A 15,485-nucleotide genomic window follows, 5' to 3' on the forward strand; every position below is an offset into this window, starting at 1 on the left:
AGAGTCACAAGAGTTGTTAGCTCAGAAAATTGATATGTTGTAAAACTATAGTAGGTGAAACAGCATAAAAATAGTGGGCCTAAAGGAAGATGAAGAAGGCACAGATATGAAGGAATTTATAAAAGAATGGATCCCAAAGGTCCTGGGAATGACAGAAATGCAGGAAGGAATGGAAATAGAAAGGGCACACAGAAAACTAGCTCCGAAACCACAGACACATCAAAAACCAAGATCCATTTTAGTAAAATTTTTGAGATATACGACAAGAGAAAATATACTGGAGCAGGCAAGAAATAAAATTAGAGAAGACATTAAACCATAGGAATACAAGGGTCAAAAAATATTTTTTTACCCAGGCATAAGTTTTGAACTCTTAGAGAAGAGGAAGGAGTTTAATACAGCAAAATTGATCCTATGGGAAAAAGGTTATAAATTCATGTTAAGACATCCAGCTGTGCTTAAAATATTTATCCCTGGGGAGCAAAACAGACTGTTCTCGGATCCAGAGGAAGCACAAAAATTTGCAGAATACTTGCAGGACAGAAGGAGAGAAGAAGAGATGTAATAATGAAGAATGGTGATAAAATATATTATAAAGATGTAAAAATAATGTATATGTAAAGAACTAAAGAAGGGGAAGAAAGGAAGTAAGGGGAAAAAAGGGAGAATTTTGTTATATGTGTAAAAAAAAAAAAAAGTGTTTTCGGGAGGGTTAGGGGGAGAGAATAACCGTCACTGCGAAATCAGTTGACACTTGCGAGCAGGTTCGTAATCCAAATGGAAACGGGAGTTTTGTTTGCCCGGCAAGGGATAAGGGGGAACTCAGAGAGGGAAGGGATATTTGGGGTTAAGGGAATATTGGATGTGGGAGTTGTTGGAGTATTTTATGTATTAAATGTGTTGTCATGCATTGAGTTTAAAAAGGGAAAACTGAGAAAAGTCAGGAATTTAGAGAGTTTATTGAACGCCAAATTAAAACATATTTTGAAATAAATACGGAATCAGTGAAAGACAAATTTATATTATGGGATGCAATGAAAGCCTTCATTAGAGGGCAGATAATAAGTTATGTAACTAAGATGATAAAGGACTACAATCGGGAAATAGAGCAGTTGGAAAGGAAGATAGTAAGTACAGAAAAGGAACTAGTAAAAAGGGATGATATAACAAAAAGCAGAGAATTGGCGGACAAAAAAATAAAAAACGAAACATTATAAACGTATAAGGTGGAGAAGAACATAATGAAAATAAAACAAAAGTATTACGAACTAGGAGAAAAAAAAACACAAAATATTAGCCTGGGAACTTAAAACAGAACAAGTTAAAAGAACTTGTATTGGCATCAAGGAAAAAGGACAAACAAATTACATATAATCCAATGGAGATTAATGAGAACTTTAAGGAATTTTATGAACAATTATACCAAACTGAGAACGAGGGGAAAGATGATAAAATAGAAGAGTTTTTAGCTAAAGTTGAACTGCCAAAATTGCAAGAAGAGGAACAAAACAAACTGATAAAACCATTTGAAATGGAGGAAGTACAGGATATATTAAAAAAGCTGCCGAACAATAAAACGCCTGGAGAGGATGGATTCCCAATAGAATTCTATAAAACATTTAAAGAGTTATTAATTCCTCCTCTCCTGGAAGTAATGTACCAGATAGAAGAAACACAAAATTTGCCAGATTCATGTAAGATAGCAATAATTACAATAATACCAAAGATGCGGAAGGATCCACTAACATCAGCATCATATAGACCAATATCTCTACTTAATTTAGATTATAAGATGATAGCGAAATTATTAGCATACAGATTGGCCGATTGTGTACCAAAAATAGTAAAACAAGATCAAACTGGATTTATTAAGAAAAGACGAACAGCAGATAATGTCTGTAAATTTATTAATCTAATTCATGCAGTTCAAGGAAATAAGAAGCATCTTTTTTAGATGCAGAAAAAGCCTTTGACAGGGTAGAATGGAATTATTTATTCAAAGTATGACAGAGGTTCAATCTACCAGAAAATATATTAATTGGATTAAATCAATATATAATGGACCATTGGCGAAGGTAACAGTAAATGGATATGTATCAAACCAATTTAAATTAAGTAGGTCAACTAGACAGGGATGTCCATTATCCTCCTCACTGTTCGCTTTAGCAATAGAACCATTGGCAGAACTGATAAGAACAGAAAATAAAATAAAAGGGATAAAAATAAAGGAGAAGGAGTATAAAATCAGTTTATTTGCAGATGACATCATAGTATACTTAACAGAACCAGAAATACCAATAAAAGAATTACATAAGAAATTGAAAGAGCATGGAGAAATATCGGGGTACAAGATCAACACAAATAGAAGTGAAGTGATGCCAATGAGTAATGTGGATTATACAGAATTTAAAAAAGAATCACCATTTAAATGGCAAGCACAAGCAATCCGATACCTAGGTATTAGGTTAGATAATAACTTAAGCCACTTGTACAAACTAAATTATCAGCCACTAATAAAGAAATTGCAGGAAGACTTAGAACATTGGAAAGAATTATTGCTAAGGGAAGGTAAATTGCATTAAAATGAATGTCTTCGCAAGGATACAATACTTATTTTAATCGTTACCAATTCCCTTAACAGAGAAATTCCTTAATGAACTAAAGAGAATAATAAAGAAATTCTTGTGGAAAGGGGGGAAACCGAGGATAGCATTAGATAAATTAACAGAGAGGTACAGCCAAGGTGGTTTGCAGTTATCAAACTTTAAAAATTATTAGAGAACAGCACAATTAAGGAATTTATCAGATTTTTACCAGACAAGGGAAAAACCAGACTGGACAAAGATAGAACTAGATAAAATAGGGGAGAAGATACCGGAACATATACTTTATAAGTGGGATAAAAATCTGGTGCAATATAAAAGTTCACCAATACTGCATCATTTACTCAATATATGGAAGAAGATTCACTTAGAAAAGACAAAAACGAATGACCAAATACCAAAATTACTATTGATGCAAAATCCGCTAATCCCTTTTACAATAGATAACTTTTCCTTTAGAGAATGGGAGAGAAAAGAATTTAAAAGAATAGAAAATTGTTTTTTGGGAAATAATTTATTAACATTTGAACAGTTCAAGTACAAATATGGAATAACTCATGGTACAATGTTTGCATATCATCAACTGAAATCTTATTTAAAGGATAAACTGGGAAACAGACTGAGATTACCAGAAGGAAGCAGTTTTGAATATGTGATTACAGACACAATGATAATTTTTAAAATTATAATGAACATGTACATTAAGCTGCAAGATATGGAAAAGGATGAAATAAGATATAAACCCAAACAAAAGTGGGAAAAGGATTTAAACATAAAGATAAAAAATGAAAATGGAAAAGTTATGTACTGGAACTATGAAGAGTATAATAAACACAAATTTATGCATGATACAGTATAATTGGTTACACAGGTTATATATCACACCCCAAAAGTTAAAAAAAAATGGGATCCAACATTATCAGATAGATGTTTTCAGTGTAAAAAGGAAATGGGAACAACAGTACATGCAATTAGGGCATGTGAGAAAGTGAAAAAGTTTTGGGAAGATCTAAATCAGATATTAAATAAAATCACAAAAAATACATACCAAAAAATCCAGAGATCTTTCTTCTAAGTAATATAAGAAGTAAGGAATTAGGCCTCAAATTGGATAAAGCGCAAAAAAAGATTTATTATGTTTGCCTTAGCAGTAGAAAAAAAAAATGTATAATGTCAGCTTGGAAAATGGAAGAGAGCCTGAGAATACAGCAATGGTACATGGAAATGAATAAGTGTATTGCATTGGAAAAAATAACATATAATTTAAAAAAAATAAAGTCACATTATTTGAACAAATTTGGGAACCAGACATGGAACATAACAGAGAGGGCTTGCCTCAGACCTCCACCCCCTAAAATGAAGACAAAATGACTTGAAAATGTGAAAAAGTAGATGACACATTTTTCTTGTTTATTTTTCATTGTGTGATGCCATTGTTTAATGGTTATATTATATTGTATATGTTGAATATTTATTGGTTTTGGAGGGGAGTGGGGAGGGTGGAAAAAAGGGAAAAAATGCCATTGTGTATATTTAATGAGAAACGTTTGTATTTATTTTGGTTGATATTGTTCACAGTATGAAAAAAAAACTTCCAAGGAGGCTATCAAGGTTTTGAAGTTTAGGGAAAACATCTATAAATTAATTCCCACAATTTGTAAACATGGGTGCTATATTTTCAAAAATACATCATATTCATTTTTCAGATTATGTAACCTCTCAAGCGGAATACCGCTATGCATTTCTGCGTTCTATAGCTCTATACCAAAATGGATATCTGATTTCTATGTTACTGCTATACATTTGCTTGCTTCTGCCAAGGCAATCTTAACAAATTCTTTTTGATGTAAAGATAATTTCAGTTTTGGTCTTAGACCTTCAATATTATCTAACAAAAATAACATTGTGGGAATTTAATTCCTGTAACTGTTCTTAAAAAGTTGCCAAATTTATCCAAAAGGGCCTTGCTTTAGGGCAGGACCAAGTAGAATATAAAAAAAGTACTTATCTCCTGGCCACATCTAAAACACTGCTCTGATAAATCTGATTGCAATCTATTTCACTGCTGTGGCGTGAGATGTAATTGATGCAAAAATTATATTCAACTAATCTGTATCTGACATTTATATTGTTTGTCATACTGTCATGACATGACTCTGACCACTTTGGTTCAGCAATGTTAATATTTAAATCTGTCTTCCACCGCTGTCTGGGAGATAAAATGTTTAAAAATTGATTATGCATTGAGAATGGAATGTTTATTTTTGTATTAAAAGTGTTACCATATATTTTGGTGTACAAGTGGACTAGCGTATAAGTTAACCCCCCCTTTTCAGCCTAATTTTAAGGGTTTTATTGTATATCCAGCATATAAGTTGACCACAATTTTCTGGCTGCCTGAGATGCCCCACTGACCACCATATAAGTTGGCCCTCAAAGCTCACGATGCCTGAGATGGACCATTGACTGGCGTATAGGTTGACTCCCATAGACCGTGCGGATTGATCTGCTGGGTGTTGGCTAGAGGTGATTGCTCTCATGGAGGGTCCAGTGACACATCGCGGCAACTGACAAAAATAGAAGCGAATTTTAAATTAAAAGTGATAGAAATGATCCAAAAAACCAACAACTGCACTGCTGCAAGAAAATCGGATGTCCATGAGAAGTTGGTATGAGATTGGAAGAAAAGGCAATGTTGTTTGAGAAAAGGAATCACTCATTGGCCAGAGTTGGAAAATCATGTTGCAAAATGGGTACGTGACAGAGGCAAGACTCCTACATAGTCAACCTGAAATAAAATAACATTTGCACTGCAATGGGCCAAGTTGCACCCAGACCTCAGTGATGATTTTGAGGCTACAATAGGCTGGTGCAATTGTTTCATGAACAGGAAAAATCTGGTATTACACTAAAAAATTGCACAGAAACTACCAAAAGATCTTGATCATAAAGCTGTAAGTTTTTACCAGTTTATTATACAGAACCGGCAGAAACACCAGTGTGCATGGCCAAAGGTCAGAAACTTGGACAAAACCCTCATGAATTTTGACATGATAGGCAATAGAACAGGGAAATGGAAAGGGGTTAAAACTGTGCAAACCAGAAACTCAGGCCATGAAAGGACCAGGTTTACTGTGGTGTTATCGTTCATGGCCAATGGGACAAAGTTGAGAACCATGGTAATCTTCAAATGCAAAGTTAAACCAAAAATTATATTCCCTGCAAGTAAGTTTGTATTTTTTCATGAAAAAGGATAGATGGATGAGAATAGTGTAAAACTATGGATAGACAATGTGGAACAGGCAGTTTATGCAAAGAATGGAGTTTGCTGGTCTGGGATATGCTACATCGCCACTTTACCAAGAACACTAAAAGTAGGTTAGCACTACATAATACTCACATGGTGGTTATCCTGGGTGGTTTGAGGTCTAAACTTGAACCAGCCATTCAAAGACCATGTGCGTGAGGAATGGAATACAAGGAAATTGAGTGTAGAAAAGTCATTTACAAAAGGCGGGGCAATGCATGCTATATCACTTGATATGCTGCGTAACTTCATGCTGAAGGCATGGGACAAAATTAAAGTAGAGACGGTGATTCAAATGATTTAAAAATTGTGGTCTCTATTGGGCAATTGATGGCATGGAAGATGATTTATATTGGGACACTGACGATGAAGCTGAAACCACCTCATCAGATATAGACTAGGACTCATATGATGACTGCTTCAGACAATGATAGCAAGAGTGATTTTGAAGGGTTCTAAATGTGTTGTTGTTTTCAGATAATGATAGCGTTTTTGAAGGGTGGTAATTGTGTTGTTTTCAATAAAAATCTGAATGAAAATCTGTCACAGTCAGGTTTTTTTTGGTTTCTCAAGGGTCAACTTGTACGCTGGATTAGCGCAGATTGGAATTTGAGCTGAATTTAAGGTCTCAAAATATATATCCGAATTTAAGGTCTCATAAATAAATCTGTACAAGTTGAACCCCATTTTTTGAGAGATTTTTTTCGGTTTCATGACTCGGCTTCTATACCAAAATGTAATTAAATGTTTCAACAAAGGTGCTTCCCTCTCCCCAGATATTAATTTAAATTCCCATTTATATATAAAGTCTTCTGATATTCCCTCTCCTATTTTGTCAATTTCTATTTTAATCCATGCTGGCTTTTCTCCCTCATCAAACAAAATGAAGCAAGAAACCTCATTTGGGCTGCCTTATAATAGTTTTTAAAATTTGGTAACTGTAAGCATCCTAACTCAAACTTCCATGTCAGTTTTTCCGAAGAAACTCTCAACATCTTACCCTTCCAAAGAAAGTTTCTTATATTTATTTAACTCTTGAAAAAGCTTTTGGGGAAACATTATTGGCAATGTTTGAAATAGGCATTGTACTCTAGGGAATATATTCGTCCACTTATTCAAATCTGCTCCAATTTTATTAAGTAAAGGTAAAAATTCTATTTGTATAAATTATTTGTTATCTACCCATATCACTAAATATTTTATTCCATTAATTGGTTATTTAAATTAGCTATCTTGTTGGCACAAAGTATAATCCCCATATTAAGGGCCATAATTTCACTTTATTCCAAATTACTTTATAACCTGATACTTGTCCATATTCCTCCAATCTTAAGTGTAATTTATGTAACTAATTTATTGGTTCTGTCAAATAAATCAAAACATCATCAGCAAATAAATTAATTTTATGTTCCTCTAGATTAACTTTATATCCTTTAATATCAGGATCATATTGAATCAGTTGTGCAAGTGATTCTATCGCTAAAATAAATTGAGCAGGTGATAATGGACATCCTTGTCTACATCTAGTTTACTGAAACTGTGCTGAAACCTGCGCATTTGTTACAACTTCAGCTTTAGGTTCATTATATAAGGTTCTAACCCAATTTGCAACTATCTGTCCCATCCCATATCTTTCAAACACTTTAAACAAAAAGTCCCATTCTAATCTATCAAGGACTCTATCCGCGGCTAAAGCCACTGCCACACTTAAAAATCTCCCCTCTTTTGTTATCTAGTTACATTGTCCACAGATGGTCTCTTTTTGCAAACTCTGTCTGATCCATCATTATCATCTTAGGTAAGAATTTTGTCAGTCTTTCAGCTAAAATGTTTGTAATTACCTTATTATCTACATTTTACAATGAAATAGATCTATGTGACAATGGTTTTAAAGGATCTCTGTCTTTTTTTTTTGGTATTACTGTTATTATCGCAGCAGAAAAGATTCCAGGAGAGTGTGTGTTTCCACTGGCTGATCTAATACTTCTTTAAATTCTTTATAAAGTTCAGATGCGAAACTCTCTTCTCCCGGAGATTTATTACTTTGTAATGAGCTCAATGCTTCCCATACCTCCATTGGGGTGAAGGGGCATCCAGCTCCACTTGCTCTTGTGAACATAACCTTGGTAGCCTTATTTGTGACAAAAGTTTTCTATTTTGTTATTGTCTTTCTGTGACTCTGATTTATATAACTTAGACTAAAATTGCTTACCCACCTAGAAATTTAGCAAAGTTTATGGGCCCCCTTCTCTGTGAAGCAGTCAAGTATGCTTCCATACTTCTCCCTAATTGACTACATAAAAATCAAAAAATATTTTTTGTTACGTGAGATGAAAATAAAAGAAATCTTTTACTTATATGTGTTGTACCCCCCACCCCTACTGAGAATGGTTGATGAAGGTGAACAAACTTGAGCAAAGCAAGTCATTAAGATCGTCAACAAGAACTGATGTGGAGTTTTCTTTTCTGGTATGCATTTTCTCCTACTGTAGTTCCTGGATTGGCCGGGGGGATGGGGAGGGTGTGGTGCTAGGAAGTGTCCTCTGAGGGTGAGGACGCTCTGGAATTCTCTGCCTCTCAAGGCTAGGGGAGGCCAATCATGAGATGGAATTTAGATGAAGGTAAATATTTGAAGTATAAACACATAGAAATGCTGGAGGAACTTGGAGGAGGTAAAGATTTATTACTGTAGTTAGCTGCTACAAGCTATGTCTCTGTGGAACCTATACCGCAGGAAAGGTTATAGCTGCATGCAAGTTAGCTGAGAAAGAACACACTGTTCCCAGAAAGAACAACACGAATCCCAGTTGAGTGTCATCAACACTGAGCTTTATTGGTGCATTTGCGATCCGCTTTCCTTGATAGGCCAGTTAGGCTCCTGTAGTTGTGGCCAATTGGAGGGCAGTGCTGCAGACCTCACACAGCCTGCTGGATCGTCATGTTCGTTCTTCATTTTGTGAGGTATCCAGAGGGGGCTCGCCTCACTACTGACATTACAGGCCTGAGCCCTTTTTCAAGGTATAAGCAAAAAAACAGGAAGGCAGCTGAATAAAGACTGGAGAGAGAAAGGAGGAGAAATCCAGGGTTCAGGAATGTGGCTCATCACCATCTTTTCAGAACAATTGGGGAATGGTAATAAATGCTAGCCTTGTCAGCAACACCCATATCCTGGAAAGTAATAAATATTAAAAAGGCTCAATTAACCTCTTGCAGCTGTTTCATTCTGTGATTCACACTCTGTCACAGATGGCACAGGCACTTCTTGATGAGACGGAAGGACGTGTTATTTAAAACATTTTGTCCTCTGCTGTTCTTTAAAGATGCAAGATACTGGTTCTGAACAGTCATGGGCCAGGGATTCCCATGAGTCATTGGGTTTCCTTGATGTTTCTCAAGGAGCCTTGGAGAACATTCTTGAATCATTCTTACTGCTTTCCTGGAAATCTTTTGCCATACTGCTGGTTGTTCTTCCACAATACTGCCTGAATTTCTGAGTCTTTCTAGAATGTTCTGTTTTTATTATTTTTTTTATTTGAGTATTTGTTTAATCACCCTTATAAGAGGCATGTGGATGATGTGGGTGACCTGCACACTGGAATTGGGTAAGCATGATCAGAACCTGATGTTGGTTCCTTTATCAAGCAGTGAATTCAGAGGATTTTGTGAGACAACATTAATGTTTTCTCTAGGTTAGTGCTAGTGCTAGGTTGGTCTAAGTTGGTAAATTATGCAGGAAGGCTAGTACTCTGGAGACTATCAGCTTTATGCCAGGTTTTGGACTTGATCTTCTAATTTTCCTTTCCTCAGTCACCTGAAGGTTGTACTGACATCCTGAAAGCAGTGGTCTTGCAGTTGGTTAAGCTTAAATTCATTGTCACCTGATTGTTTATATACAGCCCAATGAAACAGTGCATCTCCAGATCATAATGCAGATACATAGTACTTCTTTGGCTTGGCTTCGCGGACGAAGATTAATGGAGGGGTAATGTCCACGTCAGCTGCAGGCTCATTTGTGGCTGACAAGTCCGATGCGGGTCAGGCAGACACGGTTGCAGCGGTTGCAGGGGAAAATTGGTTGGTTGGGGTTGGGTGTTGGGTTTTTCCTCCTTTGCCTTTTGTCAGTGAGGTGGGCTCTGCGGTCTTCTTCAAAGGAGGTTACTGCCCGCTGAACTGTGAGGCGCCAAGATGCACGGTTTGAGGTGATATCAGCCCACTGGCAGTGGTCAATGTGGCAGGCACCAAGAGATTTCTTTAGGCAGTCCTTGTACCTCTTCTTTGGTGCACCTCTGTCTCGGTGGCCAGTGGAGAGCTCGACATCCTACACACAAATGACATATATACACAGCAATCTAAAATAAATATATATAAAAGTAATAAGATTGTTCAGCAGTCTTTCTGCTTGTGGGAAGAAGCTGTTTCCCAGCCTGGCAGTCCTATTTTTTATGCTCCTGTTCCTCTTTCTTGAAGGTAGTCTCTCAAGGATACTATGGGCTAAATGGTAAGGGTTGTCAATGATCTCAAAAAATTCTACCTGCAGATATTGTTAATGGAGGGAAGGAAAACCCCTGTAATCTTCTCGGTTTTTTTTTCACCCTCCGTACTGATCTTGGATCTGCTGGGTGCAGCTACCCAAACTATACTATGATGCAACCAGCCAGGACACTCTCTATTGTGCTCCTGTAGAACGTTATTAGGATGGTGGCCGATGGCCTTGACCTCTTCATCCTCCTTAGGAATTGTAGGCACTTCTGTCCTTTCCTGATTTAATGAGGAGGTATGGGTGCAGAATAGGTTGTCCTTTAAATGGACGCCAAGGAACTTTATGCTTCCCACTCTTGCTACGATCATCTCCTTCGTCTTGTCCACATTGATGTTCAGGTCACTCTTGCACCACTGTATAAGCCTTTCAACCTCGCTGTTCTGCCATTTACTGTACATTTTCTTCTCTCATTTGACTCTCCCAAAGTGCAACACCAAACCCTTGTTTGGTTTTTACTCTGTATGCCATTTCTCTATCCATATTTCTAACAGATCTATATCCTCTTGTATCCTTTAACAACATTCCTAATTGTTCTCTGAGATTTTTTTTCCTCTGGCCCAGACAGCATTTCTACTTACCGGTAACGATAAACTATACTGAAGAAGAAAGAAATGTATACAAAAGAAAGAAATGTAAAGTTACAAATACAGAAAATAATATTCAGTAATAAATAAGGGGAAAAGTAAGAGTCCTTAAATGAGTCTCTGATTGAGTCTGTCGTTCAGGTGTTTGATGATTGAGGGGTAATAGCTATTCCTGAATCAGGAGGTATGAGCCTTGTGGCATCTGTACCTCATTCCTGATGGCAGCAGTGAATACAGAGCACATCCTGACTGATGTATATCCTTGATGATTGCTGCTGTTCTCTCACGGCAGTGTTCCCTGTAGATTTTCTTGATAGTGGGGAGGGTGTTGCTTGTGATGTACTTGGCTGTATCCATTATCTTTTGCATGGCTTTCCACTAGCGGTTACCGTGCCCCTATACCAGACCATCGCCTTCCTAAGATCGTGTTATATGGCGAGCTCTCCACTGGCCACCGAGACAGAGGTGCACCAAAGAAGAGGTACAAGGACTGCCTAAAGAAATCTCTTGGTGCCTGCCACGTTGACCACCACCAGTGGGCTGATATCGCCTCAAACTGCGCATCTTGGCGCCTCACAGTTCAGCGGGCAGCAACCTCCTTTGAAGAAGACCGCAGAGCCCACCTCACTGACAAAAGACAAAGGAGGAAAAACCCAACACCCAACCCCAACCAACCAATTTTCCCTTGCAACCGCTGCAACCGTGTCTGCCTGTCCCGCATCGGACTTGTCAGCCACAAACGAGCCTGCAGCTGACGTGGACATTACCCCTCCATTAATCTTCGTCCGCGAAGCCAAGCCAAAGAAGAATACCAGATCATGATGCAGCTGGGCAGCACACTTTCCACTAAACATCTGTAGGTTTGCCAAGATTTCCAATGACATATTGAACCACAAACTCTTGAAGAAGGAGAATGCAACATTTGTGTTGGTAACTCCAACCAGAAGACAATAACACTAACTCCTCGAACTTCATTTACTCTCTCTTTCTCTATCTCTTTCTCCTTTCTTCCAGCTCCTATTTCCCTTCCCTTCTCCATTCAGAGAGCTATCCTTTCCCCTCTGCCCCATCATTTCTCAGCTTTTCTCTTCTACTCTCTCACCTATATCTATCTTCATTGGTGCTCCTTCCCCTTCTTTCCTCCTCTCTCTTCCTCCACTATTTTGTTCAAGCGTCTGTCTTTTTTTTTGTTCCAGACAAAATGTTAAGGCCTGAAAAGTTGATTATCCTTTACTTCCTATGGATCCTCCATGACCTGCTGAGTTTCTTCATCACGTGTGTATTGCACTTGAAACCAGCATCCACAGACCTCCTTGTTTATCTGAATACAATTTTTCATAAAGCTCCAGTGTTAATAATGCATCTCCACCACAGCCTTCTGTTTTCTATGACCAATCCAATTTTTACATTTTTTTAAAAATTTTTCACACTATGAACCTTATTGACCAAAATACACATAAACATTTCCCTCTTGAATATACACAGTGTCATTTTCTCCCCTTTTTCCCCCTCCCCACCCACTAAACGTTCAACAAATACAATACATTAAACCCATTAAACAATGTCATCACAATGAAAATAAACAAGAAAATTGTGTCTTCTACTTTTACACACTGGGTCAGTTAATTTCATCTTCTCATTCTGTCATTTTAGGTGGTGGAGGTCCACGGTAGGACCTCTCTGTTGTGTTCCATGTTCGGTTCCCAAATTTGTTTGAATACTGTGATGTTATTTCTTAAATTATATGTTATTTTTTCCAATGGAGTACATTTATTCATTTCTATGTACCATTGCTGTATTCTCAGGCTATCTTCTAATTTCCAGGTTGACATTTTACATTTTTTAGCTACAGCTAAGGCTATCATAATAAATCTTTTTTGTGCTTCATCCAAATCGAGGCCAAGTTCTTTATTTCTTATATTACTTAGAAGAAAGATCTCTGGATTTTTTGGTATGTTATATTTTGTGATTTTATTTAATACCTGATTTAGATCTTCCCAAAACTTTTCCACTTTCTCGCTTGCCCAAATTGCATGTACTGTTGTTTCCGTTTCTTTCTTACAGCGAAAATATCTATCTGATACTGTTGGGTCCCATTTATTTAACTTTTGGGGCGTGGTGTATAGCCTGTGTAACCAATTATATTGTATCATGCGTAACCTCGTGTTTATTGTATTGCTCATTGTTCTGGAGCATAGTTTTTCCCATTTTTCATTCTTTATCTTTATGTTTAGATCTTGTTCCCACTTTTGTTTGTGTTTACAGCTTATTTCATCATTCTCTTTCTCTTGCAGTTTGATGTACATGTTTGTTATAAATCTTTTAATTATCATTGTATCTGTAATCACATATTCAAAACTGCTTCCTTCTGGTAACCATTAATGAAGAAATTACAAGATGACTTAGAAAATTGGAAAGATTTACCACTAACACCGATAGGAAGGGTAAATTGCATTAAAATGAATATCTTCCCAAGGATACAATACCTATTTCAGTCGTTACCAATCCACTTAACACAGAAATTCTTCATTGAGCTATAGAAAATAATAAGGAAATTCTTATGGAAAGGGGGAAACCGAGGATAGCGCTAGATAAGTTAACAGAATGGTACAAACAAGGGGGCTTACAGCTACCAAACTTTAAGAATTATTATAGAGCAGCACAATTAAGATACCTATCAGATTTTTATCAAACAAGGGAAAAACCAGATTGGATCAGATTAGAGCTAGATAAAATAGGGGAGAAGGTACCTGAACATATCCGATATAAGTGGGATGAAAAGTTGGTGCAACATAAGAATTCACCAGTACTGCACCATCTGCTCAACATTTGGAAGAAGATTCACGTAGAAAGGAGAAAAACAAATGACCAAACACCAAAATTAATATTGATGCAAAATCAACTAATCCCTTTCACAATAGATAATCTTTCCTTTAGAGAATGGGAGAGAAAAGGGATCAAAAGAATAGAAAATTGTTTTTTGGGAAATAATTTATTATCTTTTGAACAAATGAAGTACAAATATGGTATAACTTACGGTACAATGTTTGCATACCACCAACTGAAAACCTGCTTGAAGGACAAATTGGGAAGCAGACCAATCCAATTTTGTATCCATTTTCCCAAATCTTCATTGATCCCATGTTCCTTAATTTTCTGGATCAATCTACGGAGAGGGACCTTGTTGAAAGCTTTCCTGTCCATGCAGACAACCTCCACTGCCCTACCCTCATTAATCATCTTTGTTGTCACCTCAAATAGCTCCATTGAATATGTAAAACATGACTTCCCCCATTGCACAAAGCCTACTGACTATCCCTAATAAATCCATGAGAGATCCCTAAGAATCCTTTGTTTTCCTCCAACTGATGACATCTCACCTGGTCTCACTGCGTCCATCAAAGGTAAAGATATATAAAAGGTAAAGATATATAATCAAGATGGAGAAGCATTCAGGCCTAAAACTTTGGTTGTTTATCTTTACCTCAACATTGGAGAAGCGTTCAGGCCTAAAAGGTTGGTTGTTTATCTTTACCTAAATATTGGAGAAGCGTCCAGGCCTAAAAGGTTGGTTGTTTATCTTTACCTCAACATTGGAGAAGCGTCCAGGCCTAAAATGTTGGTTGTTTATCTTTACCTCCTATGGACACTGCAAGACCTGATTTCCTCCAGCATCTTGGTGTTTTTATTGACTGAGTTCCGTTCTGCTGAATGTGCCAGAGATTCTGGAAATGTTGTATTAAAAGGATGTTCTTCACTGTGTCCTGGCTGTTCAACTGTGGGGACATTGAACAATTTGTATTTATTTGGTGTAAGGATGAAGCACAATTTGTTCTAAATATGAATTTTTTAATTGTTAATGTATGATTTTCATTTACATTTACCAATAAAAAATGGTTTTTTTTTGGATGAGTAGTTCTATGGCTCTGGTAGCATTTGTTTCTCTCAGAACACGTGGAACATGTTTCACCTCCTAAGATCGCATGCCTTGGATATCATAGGCTAATTCTGATAGAAAGTTATTTGATCTCAATATCCATCATGATGGAACATGAACACCTTTTTCTCCTTGAATTAATTGGTTAGCAATTTAATTACCTCTGATGAGAGGCTAGATTAAGTTAACTGTCTATATTTGCAACATTATTGACCTAAAAAGTAATTAAACAATATCAAGCCAGCTAGTTAGGTAAAAGAAATATATGCTGTAATTCAGTTGGTACTTTTAAATATTTATAATTACTTTTCAAACATAATAAGATTTTTCTGCAGAATTTTTCATAGTGATACGTAGAGAGAAATCAATCAAAATGCAATTAAATTGAAACAAAACCATGTTCTCGTTCACAATGAAATGGGTATTTTGTCAGAAATAATTCTTTTTTAAAAATAAAAAAAATTTCAATCAACATGGAGTTACAAAACAAACAAAATCAAAGAAAAAATAACCC

General features: G+C 36.6%; 1 protein-coding gene across 17 annotated transcripts in view; it reads left to right on the top strand.

Annotated features, from left to right (window-relative positions):
* LOC138761425 (membrane-associated phosphatidylinositol transfer protein 2) overlaps positions 1–15,485 on the top strand; it is a 331,314-nt gene that overhangs the window by 181,377 nt on the left and 134,452 nt on the right. The window contains exon 1 of one of the 17 annotated variants that reach the window (XM_069933538.1): positions 9,360–9,512. The exons of the other annotated variants lie outside the window; for them this stretch is intronic. The gene's annotated coding sequence lies outside the window, so the exon portion shown is untranslated. Of the gene's footprint in view, positions 1–9,359; positions 9,513–15,485 lie in introns of those variants that run through there. 17 annotated transcript variants of the gene reach the window in all.

The sequence above is a fragment of the Narcine bancroftii genome, chromosome 4 (assembly GCF_036971445.1).
Source record: "Narcine bancroftii isolate sNarBan1 chromosome 4, sNarBan1.hap1, whole genome shotgun sequence".
NCBI lineage: Eukaryota > Metazoa > Chordata > Chondrichthyes > Torpediniformes > Narcinidae > Narcine > Narcine bancroftii.